Here is a 15,747-nt window from a genome sequence, read left to right as displayed (position 1 = left end):
AATGTGGTCTTTTAGCATGTGGTCCTCAACCCCAAGTCAAACCTGGTGGATTTCAACTCTGAAGTGGTGAAAAGTACAAGCTTATTATAGCCGTACTTGATGTCACTGGTACCAGTTTTCAGTCTTGTAATACTCTCGTTGAATTTGTGTTTGTGGGTTTTTTTAAGTGTCAGCTTTGGACAGCATGAGACTGTGTATGAATATTAACTTCCCCTTTTTTTTCTCCCTGCCCTTGGGGTTGCAGAAGAAAATGTGAAGACATGACCCGACATTCAAAACAAAACGCAAAGACCGAAACAAACCATCCACCATTTGTGATTTTATTTTTCAGTGTTTGTTGGGGTTTTTTTTAAATGCAGTCTTATACTTAAAAGCCAGTTCTCTGCTTTTTGATCTGCTGCCTTGGGATTTTTGAGTGCTTTGACTTTCCATGTGACAGTTACCTGTCAGTTACCCAAATGATTTGGAAAGGTGAACAAAATGCAGATGTAGATAATAGAAGATAGGTATATTCCCCCCCAGTTGCATACTCTGAAGTAACCTAGACCTTGGCATAAGGGCATGAAAAGTGTTTATAGTGCAAAGGACTGCTGATGTAGCGCCTGGGGACTCTGTGTAAGATCACCAAACCCACTATGGTTTTGACCTGTAAGTAGTAGTCCAGGTACAGAGTTACCTGCTGAATGTCTTTCACCCTGGAGGGATGCAGTTGGTTCCCTCCAACACAGAAGCTGGGAGTGATTTAACATGAGGTGTGGATAATCAGGAGAGAAATAGGATTATATCCTAGCTGACAATATAGGTGCAGCTTGTACTTACGTTATGGGTGAGCTTCACCTGGGGGGTAAAATATTCCCTGCATCTAACAGGATAATGCTTCTTGATGCTGGACTATTGAATGAGCCACTGACTGCAAGTGGAGGAAGATCCTAAGGAAACAGGGGAAATGTGGATGTTTGTGTCATATACAGAAAATTTGGCCTGGCCTGCATGCCAGATGATATCCTTCCATCTGGTGAAGCTGAAGATTCGGAGAACAAGGATAGAAGGAAGGGGACCATACCTCAGTTAGATCTAGGCACAATATGTAGTTGAATGAAATAAAATATTTCTTGAAAAATGATTGATGAAGACTAGAGCTCGTAACTCCTAGGGTAGCTTTGTCACTTTTATCTTCAGGGTGGAGATCTCTACATGCCGGGCTGCATTCCTTCATAGCATCTGAATCATTCTTATTGTCTCCACAAACTGAAAATGAGAAACAGACTGGCAAGAAAGTTAAAATTCTCAAGGTGGAAAGAGCAGGGAATAGCCTGATCATTCATTATTTTTTTATTTTTTTTTTAGATTAAAAGTTCTTGTTGCATTTTTGCAGACACTGATACACTAGATTTTATGATTCCTCTATTTAAAACAAGACTAGAGTTTCCTATATTTTGAAGAGAAATAAGAGCACCTGAAAAAAGGGCTTACTCCAGTGCCGTCTATATGCAGCCTGGCTTTCTCTGAGCTTCACGGGGAAGAAATATTTCCAAGGCACCAGTGGTTGCCATATCCTGTATGCAAAAAGATTCCATAAATGTCTGAAAACAGATGGAATGCAACTTTGGAGGAATAAATGGATTTTTAATTTTCTGAACATTTTGGATTCCATCTGGTTGAAGTAACTAAGTGACCTAGTAGAATACTTTACCTTTCTTGTATAATAGATGGAAACACAGCTTGCACTGCTATTGACTGACACATTCCACATTAATACACAGGTTTTACTTGCATATACATTTGCTTACTTTTAACTCTTTTGACTGCACGAGAAGGAATACCTGATGCACCTCTTCCTCAAGTCATGGCCCTCTCTCAAGTCATGATTTAGCCTTTCAGCTAGTAAGGAGGAACTCTAAACCACCTGCCTAAGCCCACCTAACAGTAGTGGGAGATACTGTACCTTAGATTAACGCACCTTAGACATACATTAGATAACAAACCTTAGACTCATCTCCTTAAAATACTCTTAATTTTCTGTCTTGTTTAAAGGCAAAGAATAAAAAGGAATAGAGACTGTGTACAGGTACCAGTAAAGTGGATTATTTGTGTTTATTGCCCTTTTTGTTACTGCCATTTAGAATGCTGTTAAGCAAATAAGAGTAAATACATGTGTGTTTTTACCAGGAAATGAGCTTTTCTCTATGAATAGGGAATACAGGCAACTTGAACTCACAAGAAAGGAGTCATAAAGTATATTACTCTATATAAAAAATGGAAGACTTCAGTTTATGGAAAAGACACTGGTTTTGTGCCTGCTTCAATGAAAGCTAAAATACAAATCTGTTCACTCTCCATGAAAGAAAAGGTGGGTCTTTTAAATCATTCATATTGAGCCTGTATCTTACGAGTTGAACAATTTGTGAAGCTGATTCTTAATGATTGCCATTCAGAAAGTTCTACTGAGAATAACTATTCCGATGCTGATAAATTGATAAACACTAGTTAGTAGGATATTGACAATGTGTTTGGTATTAGTTTTCATACTTTTTGGCACTTTGAACATTTCTTGGGGTTTTTGCCATGAATATGGATGAAACATTAAAAAAAAAAAGGGTAATAACCACCCTTTTTTATTTTTTTAAGGGACAGTAGTGAGACTGTTTTCCACTTCTGGAAGCAAGTATATTTGTTTCATTAAAAAAATTTGCCTTTTAGGATCACAAGTTTCAGTCTAGCACAAAGCCTGGAGTTGTTGTAAGATTTCACTTTTGCCTGACACATGCTATGAGAAAAGTGTGTTTGCTCAGTCCTTAATAGGACAAAATATAGCATTTCCACTACACATAATTTTTATATAAATCTCTGGTCACTGTAACCCCGTAATTCAAAGTAGGCTTGTTTCTTCTGCCTGAAATTTGTGATTATGAACTTCTGACAGCTGGCAGGAACACACACTGATGCTGCCAGCAAAACTCTGGACACTGTGCAGTCATGTTTTGAGCATTTTGAGTGTCTTTTGCTGGGATCCTGTAATAAGCTTGCCTTATATGGCATCAAGACAATTGAATTCTCTTTTGCATTGTACGCTTATGCAATTGCATTACTGTCTCTGAAGCCTTTTTGCCCTCATAAATAATTAAAACTGTTGTTACTCAAATTTGGACTTAGGAGACATATTAAGCCTCCTTATACAGAATGCAAGTGGCTGAAAGACCGGCTGCAAGCATGGAGGATTTGCTGGTTTCTGTTTTTCTGAGAGTGCAGAGTTTTGTGAGAGAAGTCTTATCCTACTAATAGTACTGATCACATGTTCTCTCATTTGTGTAATTGAGAAGATTACCAATATAATGAAAACAGCTCCATCTAAGTAAGTTCTCTACCCACAGTTAATAAAATACTATCTACCCTCCGAGACCTGGAATTTCTCTGAAAACAGTTTTAGTTAAACAAAGCGTTTTGTGTACCAACAGTAAATGTGATATTTATTTTTTCATTATTCATGAAACAACTTTAATGTCACTGCTGATTTTCTTGGTAGGATGTTCAGCTCCAGCATACCGGAGCTCATGCTGAGTTGTAGCTGAAGATGTCATTCACAATAAACATGAGCTGCTGTGACAATACGATGGCAGAAGGTGAAGAATCTCTTTTCTTGTGCAAGGGCGTGCATGTGTCTCTCTGTGTGTGTGAGTGGGAGAGAGAGATTTGATTGTGTTTACAAGATTCATTCGCAACACAGCAGGCAGTAGTCACATTGTAATATTCACCTTAACACAGATAATTTGATTTTTCAACATGGTTATCATGCATTTCGACATAACGATACATGAAAATATATGCTTTAGCAGTGCATTTTAAACAAGGTTGCACACTTTAAGTCGGAATATATTAGAGGTGAGCATCGATTTTTGCAATTGCTAGAGTCCTGGAAAGTGTCATTCAGTGTTCAGCATGTGTTACAAAATTACTGAGAGGAAAGCAAATTGTAATAGTAAGTCTGAGGGACTACTACCGTTTCTTGGCTGAACTCAACAGGATGGGCTTCCCCAAATTTGACATCTAAAGCTGTACAAGTTCTTCCCATTTGAGAGCCTTGGGTACTGATGGAATTTCTTTTCTGAGTTCCAGGTTGTCTCCTGACTGGAAAATGAAGAGTCAAAGAGACCCATGGCCTTTCTGCCCTTTACACTGAAAAGAAAATGAACTGCCTGGTCATAGGATGAATGTTGTCTTGGGTCACCATCAAGATCTTGACCTGCCTAACTGATGTGACACAAGGAAAGAGGTATGTTGATGCTCATCAAGAGCAGAGCCTCATTACTACATCCTGAAGCAGCCCGAGAGATAAGGGGATCTATCAGCAATTTAATTACAGTCTTAACACACTAGCCTTCATGCAAGACAAAAAGGAATCTTCTGTTTGCACTGTGAGATTTCAAGCTCAAATCTAAAGAGCGTGGACGTGGTTGGGCATGATTTTGTGAATCACCTACAGCAACAAACAAAAGCGGGAATAATTCTCCTGAAGTCAGTAGAGTTGAGCATGTTTATACAAATGAGTCATTTGGCCCAAACTCATTTGGAGTCTTTGCAGTATCACACCTCTGAATCTTCAGAGGTTTTCATAGAGTCATTAATATCGAGGCTGTATGGTACCCAGGGTAATTATCCATTATTGCTTGAGCCTGGCCCTGGAGTTATTCACAATATGTTGCCTCATTAGTATAATATAATGGGGAAAAAAAAAAACCTCAAGAAACAGAAACAAACTAGAAACTAGGAAAATAAGAGTGCTAAAAGGAGAAGAGTGTGAAGAAAATAAACACAGAAGGGTGAGGTCCTCTGATGGTGTAAATCAGCCTCACCTTCTGTGAGACTCTGCCACTTTACACCCTGTGATGCTCTGGCCCATGATTATTAGGAAAGTATGTTGTTGATATGCTCTATAATGGCTTCCATTACCAGCCCATGCTAAAAGAAGCAGCTGGTGAAAGTTATGTTTATGTTCCACAGATGGATCAGCAACGGCAGGCACATAGCTCTGTGTCTGGTAAACAGGTGTTTGACTTTATATTTGCTAGCTAGCCAGAAGAAGTCGTATTCTTGATTAGGGGTACGGGCAAAGAGATCAATTTAGTTGTTGAAAAGGAAGAAACGATTCTTTTTGGTTGCATTTTATCCTTTTTTTAAATAGCAAGTAATGTCCTGAAATACATCCCTTTTATCAGCATAGCCCAAGTGACTGGGAAGAAAAATGAGCAGAGGGGCAAATATCCCCAAACTGATGGAGATATTCAGATGATACTGTCTCACCTCCTTCCTTTCTTGTTAATTTTCAATGAAGAAGGAAGCACTTAGGCTTCAGAAAAAGGTGCCTATATGGAGTCAAAGCTTCCCATGCCAAAGGAGCAACTTCACCAGTTGCTGCACTGTAGAACAGGGCTAATTGAAATTACAGCAGAGTTTAGCTATGCCTTTACTGGTAGGTGGAAATATAATCATAGAATCAAAGAATAGTTAGGGTTGGAAAGGACCTTAAGGTCATCTAGTTCCAAACCCCCTGCCATGGGCAGGGACACCTCACACTAAACCATGTCACCCAGGGCTTTGTCCAACCTGGCTTTGAACACCGCCAGGGATGGAGCATTCGCAGCTTCCTTGGGCAACCCATTCCAGTGCCTCACCACCCTAACAGGAAAGAGCTTCTTCCTTATATCCAATCTAAACTTCCCCTGTTGAAGTTTTAACCCATTACCCCTTGTCCCATCACTACAGTCCCTAATGAAGAGTCCCTCCCCAGCAGCCCTATAGGCCCCCTTCAGATACTGGAAGGCTGCTATGAGGTCTCCACGCAGCCTTCTCTTCTCCAGGTTGAACAGCCCCAACTTTCTCAGTCTGTCTTCATACGGGAGGTGCTCCAGTCCCCTGATCATCCTCGTGGCCCTTCTCTGGACTTGTTCCAACAGTTCCATGTCCTTTTTATGTTGAGGACACCAGAACTGCACACAATACTCCATGTGAGGTCTCAGGAGAGCAGAGTAAAAGGGCAAGATCACCTCCTTCGACCTGCTGGTCATGCTCCTTTTGATGCAGCCCAGGATACGGTTGGCTTTCTGGGCTGTGAGCACACACTGAAGCAGGCTCATGTTTATTTGCTCATGGACCAACATCCCAAGTCCTTCTCCACAGGGCTGCTCTGAATCTCTTCTCTGCCTAACCTGTAGCTGTGCCTGCATTTGCTCCAACCCAGGTGTAGGACCTTGCACTTGTCATGGTTAAGCTTCATGAGGTTGGCATCAGCCCACCTAACAAGTGTGTCAAGGTCCCTCTGGATGGCATTCTTTCCTTCCAGGGTATCAACCCAACCACACAGCTTGGTGTCATTGACAAACTTGCTGAGGGTGCACTCAATCCCACTGTCCATGTCAGCGACAAAGATGTTGAAAAAGACTGGTCCCAACACCGATCCCTGAGGGGCACCACTCGTTACTGGTCTCCAGCCAGACATTGAGCCATTGACACAACTCTTTGTGTGCGGCCCTCCAGCCAGCTCTTTATCCACTGAGTGGTCCATCCATCAAATTGATGTGTCTCCAATTTAGAGACAAGGATGTCGTATGGGACAGTGTTGAACGCTTTGCACAAGTCCAGGTAGATGACATCAACTGCTCTACCCTTGTCCATCAGTTCTGTAGCCCCATCATAGAGGGCCACCAAATTGGTCAGGCAGGATTTCCCCTCAGTGAAGCCATGCTGGCTGTCACCAAGCACTTTGTTGATTTTCATGTGCCTTAGCATGCCTTCCAGGAGAATCTGCTCCCAGATTTTGCCAGGCACAGAGGTGAGACTGACTGGTCTGTAATTCCCCAGGTCATCCATTTTCCCCTTCTTGAAAATGGGGGTTATATTTCCCTTTTTCCAGTTGTCGGGAACTTCACCTGACTGCCAGGATTTTTCAAATACGATGGACAGTGGCTTAGCATAATCCTCTTTTTAATAAGGAATGTTTTGCCCACCAGTTCCAACACCTGTAAATTTAATACTTACATGTGCACAGGCAGCACAGAAGAAGAACAATTTATTTTCAGCTTATTCAGAGTAAACCATTTATTTCCACTGTGTTTATTCATTTCTGATTGCTCAGAAAGCCAAAAAGCAACTGTTTTTTTTTCTGATCTCTGGATGACAAATGCTTCTAGATGGAAGAATGACAAAATGTAAATGCCTGGGTGAATATCATTCAGCCTAAAATATGTTAAACTCTGAGGGTTCGGGAGCATTTTCACAGATACCCACCAGTAGGCTGAATACTCATTAATAATTAATATTATGACTCTGTGAATCATAGTGATTCAGATTCAGCACTTCTAGTTGCAAATCAGATTATTATTTTATTCTTTGACCAGCTCTAGGGAAAGCTCCATAGTATGTAATGCAAAGAAGTAGCCTAAGGGAATAGACCAGGCTGGCATCATTTGCCTAAAACTTGCCCACACTGCAATTGGGTGTTGATCCTTCTGGCAGAAGGTTAAATATATCCTGCTGAGTCCTTGAAACTAAGGCAGGCACAAGTGGTTCTCCAAGACAAGAGATGACCTAGGGAACAGGAAGAGCAGCAGAGACAGCTGAAGAACCTGGGGTAGGTCTGAAGAGATGTTTCACCCTCAGCATTGTTAGCTCGTTATCATGCCTGTTTTATTGAAACCAAACTGCTCAAAGGGGCGGCTCTGGAATCAACGCATTATGTCGGAAAGGTGGCTGTTTAAATGAAGTGTGAGCAGTGCGTGTTTTCAAGCTTCTGTTGTACATGTAATATATGAAGGAATAGTGAGAGCAGCAGGTGTTGTGGAAATTTATGGAGGAGCAGCAAGCCCAGGCAGCAGCCCCACAGGAAGAGCAGTGACAGTTACTGCAGCAGATGGTCTTGAGAATTATGAATGTGGGACCTATCCCCAGCTGCCCCTATAACCAGGTCCTTTTTGAGCAGGAACCAACGAGATGTTGACTCCAGGCTTACATGGTCACCTTGAGCACTGGGACTGGTGGTGGTCAGGGTAACCAGCCACTCTAGATCCATGCTGAAGAAGGGTGGCCTGAGCTGTGCATATTGATCTCTGAGCAGTGGTACTGCTGCTGTCTAGGAGAAGTACATCTTGAACCAGTTGGGAATCCCAGAATAGAAGTACTGATAAAGGCTCATGGAGGAATTTAACTACCCAGACATCTGTTGAGTAACAAATACAGCTGAACATGCATCATCGCAGAGGTTCCTAAATTATAGTGAAGACAACTTTATGATGCAGAAAGTAGAGACTCCTGAGGAGAAGCCATCCTGGATCTACAGGAGTATATTAATGAAATTTGCAGATGAAACTTTGCAAGTGCATTAAAAATACAGCAGCACTGTTTTAGGATTGACTTCAGCAGAGTTTCATATGTGTTTAGGATGAACTGCCTTCCTTATTTGTTTATTAATTTTGACTGTTAGACAAGTAAACAGAAGTTCAAGCCTACCTTCTCCTGCCTTTAAACCTGTTTGCATCGTCCATGCATGCCAGACATTTGACCTCTGCAGACTCTTAACTAATATACTTTGCAAACAGCTCTCTTGGACAGCACACAGCTCGCAATGGAGATTAGGAGAATTAGAAAAATGGGTAGGTAATAGCACTGCACCATTCCCCTTCAAAAATGCAAGTGCGTACCTTTGCAGAAAAAAATCATTTGAAACAAATGCTGAAGAGGATAAGGAATTTTAAGAAGCAGAAATATTGAAAAGATAATAATGAACAGCAAATAAGTCATGAGTTTTCAATAAGGCACAATAGCAAAGGAGGCCTATAAAATTTTGGAGTACAAACAAAGAGATATTACATCACAGGGTAAATTTCAAACAGGGCTTTTCTTTTCCCTTGTGGGTTTCAGGAGGTATAAGATAGGCTTGTGCACTGAAACAAGCAACAAAAAGGTTACACTGATTATAATGATGAACTGACAGTAAGACTTATGAATTTTTGAAAAATCTCTTGGAAGTTTTGATTTACAGTGACACTTACTGGAAAAAGGAAAAGCAAAGGAGAAGGCCACAAAACCTGATTTGTATCCCGAAACAAGGGAATCTGTAAAATCTTAGGGGAAAAAAAAAATCTCTTAAAATTTCTCACATAAATCAGCTAATCTTTGCCATCCTCAAGGAAAAAGCCGCCCTGAATGAATCCTGCTTCATTCCTCAGATTCAATACAGGGATAATGCCAGGTTTACTCTCTAATGATTCATTTCCTTACATCTGGAGAATGTGTCTTTTAAAAATTTAAGGGGGAAAAACCCAAGGGTTTTGGGTTTTATTTTTTTTCTCTCTTGCCAAGTTTTAATTTGATGCATTCATTTCTCCATTACCGTTCTGCCCCAAAGTTTATTGTCTCAAACACTGCACAGCAAAACCTTTTTCTCATCTCTTCAGGAAGGTAACGTTCCAATTTACATCTGTAATATCTGTATGATCATCTCAGCGGGATGGTAACCTTAGTAATCTTCCTGCTAAAACCCTGTTCATTAGCTTTATGATAAAATGCCTGTGTTATTCCCAGAAAAGAATAAAACTTTTCACTTGTCTACATTAATCCTGACATCTGCTATAGGTCATGTAGAGAAAGAAGTCTAGCTCCAAAAGTGATTCCAATTCAGTGTTGTATTAAGACTATTATCAAATAATTCCACTCCACCCGATCAAAGGCTTTCTCAACATCTAGTAACATTCATGGTATTGAGCCTTTGCCTTTTTGAAGATTTTTAGACTCCCCACAGCATCACCTAAAAGGTCGCTGAGGGGTCAGGGAGTGTTCAGGTCTTTGATGAGAAAGAACCAAGAACTCCGTTTAATCTTAATATTCAACTTCAGTGTACACGTACACACACAGATAAGTACTCCTGGGAACGCTAATCTCGGTCCAGGCACAAGCAATAGTGGAAGACTTTTTTGTCAAAGGTGCAATCTAAGAACTACCTTTGAAAGCAAGGAGTTTGGAAGGAGATAAAAAAAATGAATGAGGATCCCTCTCTGGTTATTACTTTGGTCTGAATTCCAGTTTGAATTGAACTCAGACAAAGAAGATCGGAGACAAGCATGCTATCAACAAGATAGCAGCAGTGATATACAAACCACCACTAATGAACTCCCTTTACGTGTTCAGGAAGCCTACAAAGAAAGCCTACAAACACCCAGCTGAAGGCTCTTCTTGCTTCAGGCCAGATGGATTTGCTGGCTATTCTTGCTCAAAGTTAATTTGTAATCTACAAAACCAGTCTCCTATTAATAGAAACAAAACCTAAAGGTAAAAAAATGGTGACAGAATATATCAACCTGAAGCTTCAATTTTTCTGTCTGCTGCACCTGAACTGGCATACACAGTCACTGAACTGAGTCTCGTCAAGGTTTCAGCACTGCAGTGAAAGCAAAGGACAGTAAGAAAAGTCACTTGTGGATCCCAGTTTCTATGAGGGAAGGTATAAAAGACTCTGAACTGTCCCTGAGCAAGGTTATTAACTTGAAAAGTACTTAGCTGAAACTCTTTCCTGGTGCATTGACTCATGCCCTCCACTTCAGCAAAGCCAGATTACAGTGATTTGCCAACGATTTTGTGGCTGCAGAATGCAGGAAGGTATTTTAATTGCATTTTCCCCTGTGATCAGTTTTGTTGCCATATTCTGTGGTTGAAATCTTATTGGAATGCTTTAAATAGAATAAAGACTTGGTTGGCTCTTCTGTCCCTTCACCCTTCCTCTTCCCCACCCAAACTGGTCAAGGTTGTTTGGATGGAAATGCTACTTTCATCTGAAAGGCTTTTTACCTAGAAAGCAACTGCAGATGAACAGCGCCAACAGGAACTCTGTAATCACTGGCTGGGCTTTTCTCACTTCTCCCAAAGGAAGTACGTTGAAAATTATGTTTCAAGATTTGAAATGAGGTGATGTGAACTGACTCAGAGCCATCACTATGCTGATTTGCCCCAGCTGAAGCAGCACACACCCCCCCCCCCCCCCCCTTTGCATTATGTGTGAATCAGCTGTTTAGTAATCAGTGGGATCCAGATTCTGGTGGGTTTACTTCCACAAAGGGCAGGAAGAAGGTTTTTGTCACATTTTGCTCTGTGATTGGCTCTGAAGTCTTAACAGTGGATGAAATTTCACTTTGGTCTTATTTGCATTAATACAAAGATGGTTAGACAAATAGTCTCTGCTTGCTCTTTGCCCATATATACTCACCTTGAGTACTAAGAGTAAGTATAACTTGCCTCGCTCACCTTTAATGGCCTGTCTAGTGGAGGTGCACAAATGATGATCCTCAGGTCCTTCAGCTCTCTTGAGACATGGCCTCTTTACTTCTATCTCCTGAATCGCCTGGTGGAGCAGCTGATCTCTTTCTGTCAAACAAGACCATCACTTCTGTTACCTGCCTGCGATCAACACCACTCCTGCAAAGTCACAAAGACCTATTTAATATCAGGTATCAGTTCCCATGAAATGTTTGTGTGGAAGCAGGACTTGGATTTATGCTGGGGAGGAGGAGCGGGGGTGGAAGCATGGGTTGATTAGGTCCCCTTGGTTAGATTGGATCTAGTTCCTATCTTGTGCTAATCCACCCCAGACTCCTGGCGGTAAGATTCAAAGCAGCATAAAGCAGATAACAGGAGAAGGCGGAGGGGGCTGGTCAGGGGTGTTTGTAAATAAATCTGGAACCTGGGATCTGCAGCCTGCTTGGTTATGGTTTTGTGAAAACACAATTACAGCATAAAATGAAAGCAGGCTGTGCAATGAAAACAAGAGGAATGCCATCACCCAGGTTGGCTTGTACTGCAAACCACCCTGGTCAATCATCCGAGATGAATGGAGGTATCCGCTGAATAACCTCACTTTGCAACTTTTATGTGAAGGCTTGATAAATGAAGTCAGGGAGAGGTACAAGAAAGTGATTAAAACCAGCCTGCGCAAAAGGCAATGATAACCTCCCTGAGCTTGAAACTTTTTTTCCTCTTCTGCCTGAGTTTGTTGGATAATTAACCCTTTCGTCCTTCGGTCTCTGTACACAAACATTTGTATATTTGCACAACGCAGCTGCCTCTAGACAAGCAATTTGTCACTGGTAATAAATTGGACTCGGTGGCAAGGCCAGCCACTTCCAATGGGGATGCTTGCAGCCAGGTACCATGATCTGGAATTTCATAGTGCCCTCACTGTAGCAGAAAATCTTTTCCAAAGTTTAGCTCACTCATTTCTTGTCTCTGGGCTCTCTAAGCTGCCCAGTTGCTCACTTGGTCACCTCCTTTTAGGCATCCTCATAGAATAACATGCCCCAGGCCACACTGGCCAAATAGTTTTAGGGAATGTCAGTCGGTTGTCGTAATGAGCTCGAATGGGATATTATTATCACTAAAACAACAGGCAATTCTGGCATTATTGTCAAGCAGGGGCCAGGATTTCTCCTTGTGGACCTGGAACCATCATCTGTCTTCTCTTGAGGTAAAACCAGTTACTGACTCGAAGGATGACCTGAGCGTTCAGAAAAGCATTTTACCCGTGTATGGCATAGTCAGAGATCAACAGATTTCCCATTCATAGTTATAGTCCACTGCACTCCTGGGTGCTTGCTGGGGTTAAAAAAAAAGGGACTATCAAAGGGGTCTCACAGACAGACCTTCGTCCAAATGTGGTCAGAGGCAGCTGCTTATAGTTTGGTTGCTTCACTTTTGGTCCGCCCAACTGCATTAGGATACCAAATCGAGGGTTTATGGAAAAACAGCTGTCGAGAGTCTGAGTCTGAGATGGGCTCAGGTGAAGATCTACAAGCTAGCATTAATAAAATATACAGAAGCTTTCTTGCACATCAGAGAAATAAGCTCTTCTAGGGGGAACCCCCCCTAGACTTAGCTGAAAGAATGGCAGCAGCACCACTGCCTGTGGTGCTGAACAAAGCTCTTTAAACTCTTACTGAGAAGCAAAACCTCGGCTGAGAAATGTCAACAGAGCTTTTGCGACAGCCTGAAAATTAATTGTCCTCTGAAATGGCAGTCCTCAATTTAGGCTTAATCTCTCTTGCATTACTCAGGTAGCTATTGTGAAGTATCACCCTGCTTGCTGCTCTCGCTGACAGTTTCTATATCCCTTCACCATGCCCACTGGAAGGAAAACAATCACATAAATCCCTCTTGCAGGGCATGCTCAAACTCGTTTCTTATTGTGGGACAAATTTATGGTCGCATTTACTATGTAATCTTTAAAGGGGACTGGCTGGTGGTTGAAGGTCTAAAATTACAGATGACCTGCGTGTAAGCAAAAGTGGATTTGTTAAAGAATCTGTATTTAAGGGAGGAGGGAAGGGGGTGAGAGGGGAGCTGGATGTTCCTTTGTAGTTTATGACCTTTCCTTAAAAAAAAAAAAAAGAAATACAAAAAATCAACCAAACCAACAACCTTCAGGAAAGGTAGAAAAGCAGTTCTCATTCTGCAGCTCTAAATATCTGTTTATCCCACTGCCATGCTGTAAGCATGCCCAGTTGGGATGATTTAGCACTCTGCTGATGACTACCAACGGAAGGACTTCATGTGAAAAGGTAGTCTGCCACAGCTAATGGGCTCTTGTTTCAAAGGGATGCTGTGTGTACATTACTAGTGTATGGAGAAGGTGCAGAAAGGCCTCAGCAGACATTAGGAATGGAGTGTTGTTGATGATGAAAAGGCACTTTGCTGTTGAGGGAATGGTGGGAGAGAAAAGGCGTATCTGTCTTTTTGATTAGAAATGCATGCTTCCTTTCATCATCTGAGCTGAAAAATTGGCTTCTGCTCTTGGTTTATGAAACCATTTTTCTTTTCCCTTCCTTCCCAGGTTTGCAAACTCTTTAATAAATTAGTTACTGTGAGGTGCATGGGTGCAACAATCACCTTAGAGGCTTTTCCCAAATGCATCTTTAATATTTTATAAGTATTTAAATAGATTTATTCAATGTGAACAGCCTGATTTATTAACACTGGCACTCTGGCATGGAAAGGGGGTTCAATACAAATTATGTTGTGTCAGAAATTTTTAGCAGCTAGATCTCAATTTACCAATGGATTCTTGGAAGTCAGGAAATAATAGGACCCACTCCATGTTAATATTTAATCAGGCTTTGGTGCCAGATAGAAGCTGTCGAATGAACGAGATGCAATGAGGGGAGCCCTGTATTACATTAAAATATACATCATGTGTGTTCTCTTCTTTGATGGAGGGGAGAAGTGGGTCAGTTATTATGACAAGTAAGAGGCTCAGACCTGCCACTGAATAAAGATGCTTTGTCAGATTCTAAGAGCTGACTAGATGAAGTTAAAATCTCATTGCAGACATGTGTGGGAAACCTGAGTGACCAGGTATGGAACTTGTTTTCCTTTTGATGTCCTGGGTCTAATAGATGCCTTTCCTTGTATGCATTCAGAAAATATTATATGACAACAGAAACACTGAACCTGACATGATAGCAGAGCTGTTTTGTAAAGCACTTTATAATGATGCAGTGAGAAGGGTGCAATTAAACCAAATGCTGTCCTGCATAACTAATGTACCAAGGGGAAGGATGGCTTTACTGGTCCTCTGTAGATCAGTACTCTGTAGTTTATTGTTACCCAAAATTCATTTTCACTCTAGAGTGCATAGCCTGGTACATTACCCTCATAAAAACAAATTGGGTTTATTTCTGTATGGAAACAACAACCAGTTTTCTCAATGCAGAGTTTGGGTGTAAATTTAAAATTCAAGGAAGCTTGGAAGCAAAGTTTTTCACAGTAGTGTTCACTCACTTGAATGGAATAGATGAACATAAGGGCATGATTGCAGAAGAGCTCTGCATATCAGCAGGGCTTTCCTAAATCACTGCTCCCAGTGTGGAGCCAGTCAGATGAGTTAGGAGACTGCTCAAAAACTGGCAACATCAGATTTCAGCTGTGTACTACTGACACAGCTTCCCCAGTCCACCCTGCAAGGCAGGGGCTAAATAGGTGAATGGGCAGTAAAGAAGAAAGCTTCAGTCAGCAGCAGTGGGACTGACACTGGGTAAAAAGGAGAAAAGAGGACATGTCAGATGCCATTGATCTTTCCCTGGAATATTTTAGGATGAGCCAGCAATGAAGAAAAACCCTCCAGTGGTAAAGACTGCCTAGCCATAATTGTATGCTCATGTGCAAGGGTTGAGTTCTTTGGAGCGTATGAACTAGGGTGGTGTGGTTGAAGTGCCTGGAATAACACTCGTGGCCACTGGCTGAAATTTTGACCTGTGGCTGAAGTTCTGGGACAGTGAGCTAGTCTTCTGGTAGAAACTTTATTAATTCCCTTTTCTCATTTAATTATTTCTATCCCTTTAAACATGTAATGTGTTTAGTTTCCCTGTGTGCTTGCTTTATTTGAAGAAAGAAAGAAAAGTTGAACTGCTATTACTTTGTAATATTAATATTAAGAAGGCTGGACGATGCTCCAGTAGGACAACTGGGTCAGGAAAAGACCCCACTCCAGACATCTGGTTCTGTACTGTTTGCTTGGAATGGCTTACTTGCCATTACTGTAAGGTTAGACTACCAGTGAAGAACTCCTTAGTTTGTGCTGTGATAGTTGCCTGTTCTTGTTAGTATCATGTTCTGAATTCTTTAAACTTAATATTTGAAAGGGGGGAAGATAAATGGAGCAGAACACTGTGCATGATTTCTTTATGCTGTTTATGGTTAAGTTGAATTTGGTTTTGT

At 41.3% G+C, this 15,747-nt stretch overlaps 1 long non-coding RNA gene across 1 annotated transcript in view; it reads left to right on the top strand.

Moving 5' to 3' along the window:
• The window catches only part of LOC133273251 (uncharacterized), a 246,819-nt gene that overhangs the window by 205,917 nt on the left and 25,155 nt on the right, over positions 1 to 15,747 (top strand). The window contains exons 7-8 of the long non-coding RNA XR_009744696.1: positions 2,170 to 2,350; positions 4,114 to 4,270. This is a non-coding gene — a long non-coding RNA (uncharacterized LOC133273251). The remainder of the gene's footprint in view (positions 1 to 2,169; positions 2,351 to 4,113; positions 4,271 to 15,747) is intronic.

This window comes from Pezoporus flaviventris, unplaced genomic scaffold (assembly GCF_033815535.1).
Source record: "Pezoporus flaviventris isolate CSIRO_AGI_PZ_B2104156 unplaced genomic scaffold, CSIRO_AGI_Pfla_v1 ptg000031l, whole genome shotgun sequence".
In the NCBI taxonomy this organism is placed as follows: Eukaryota; Metazoa; Chordata; class Aves; order Psittaciformes; family Psittacidae; genus Pezoporus; species Pezoporus flaviventris.
Note: the sequence above shows the minus strand (reverse complement) of the source record. Positions and strands in the feature narration are given on the sequence as shown.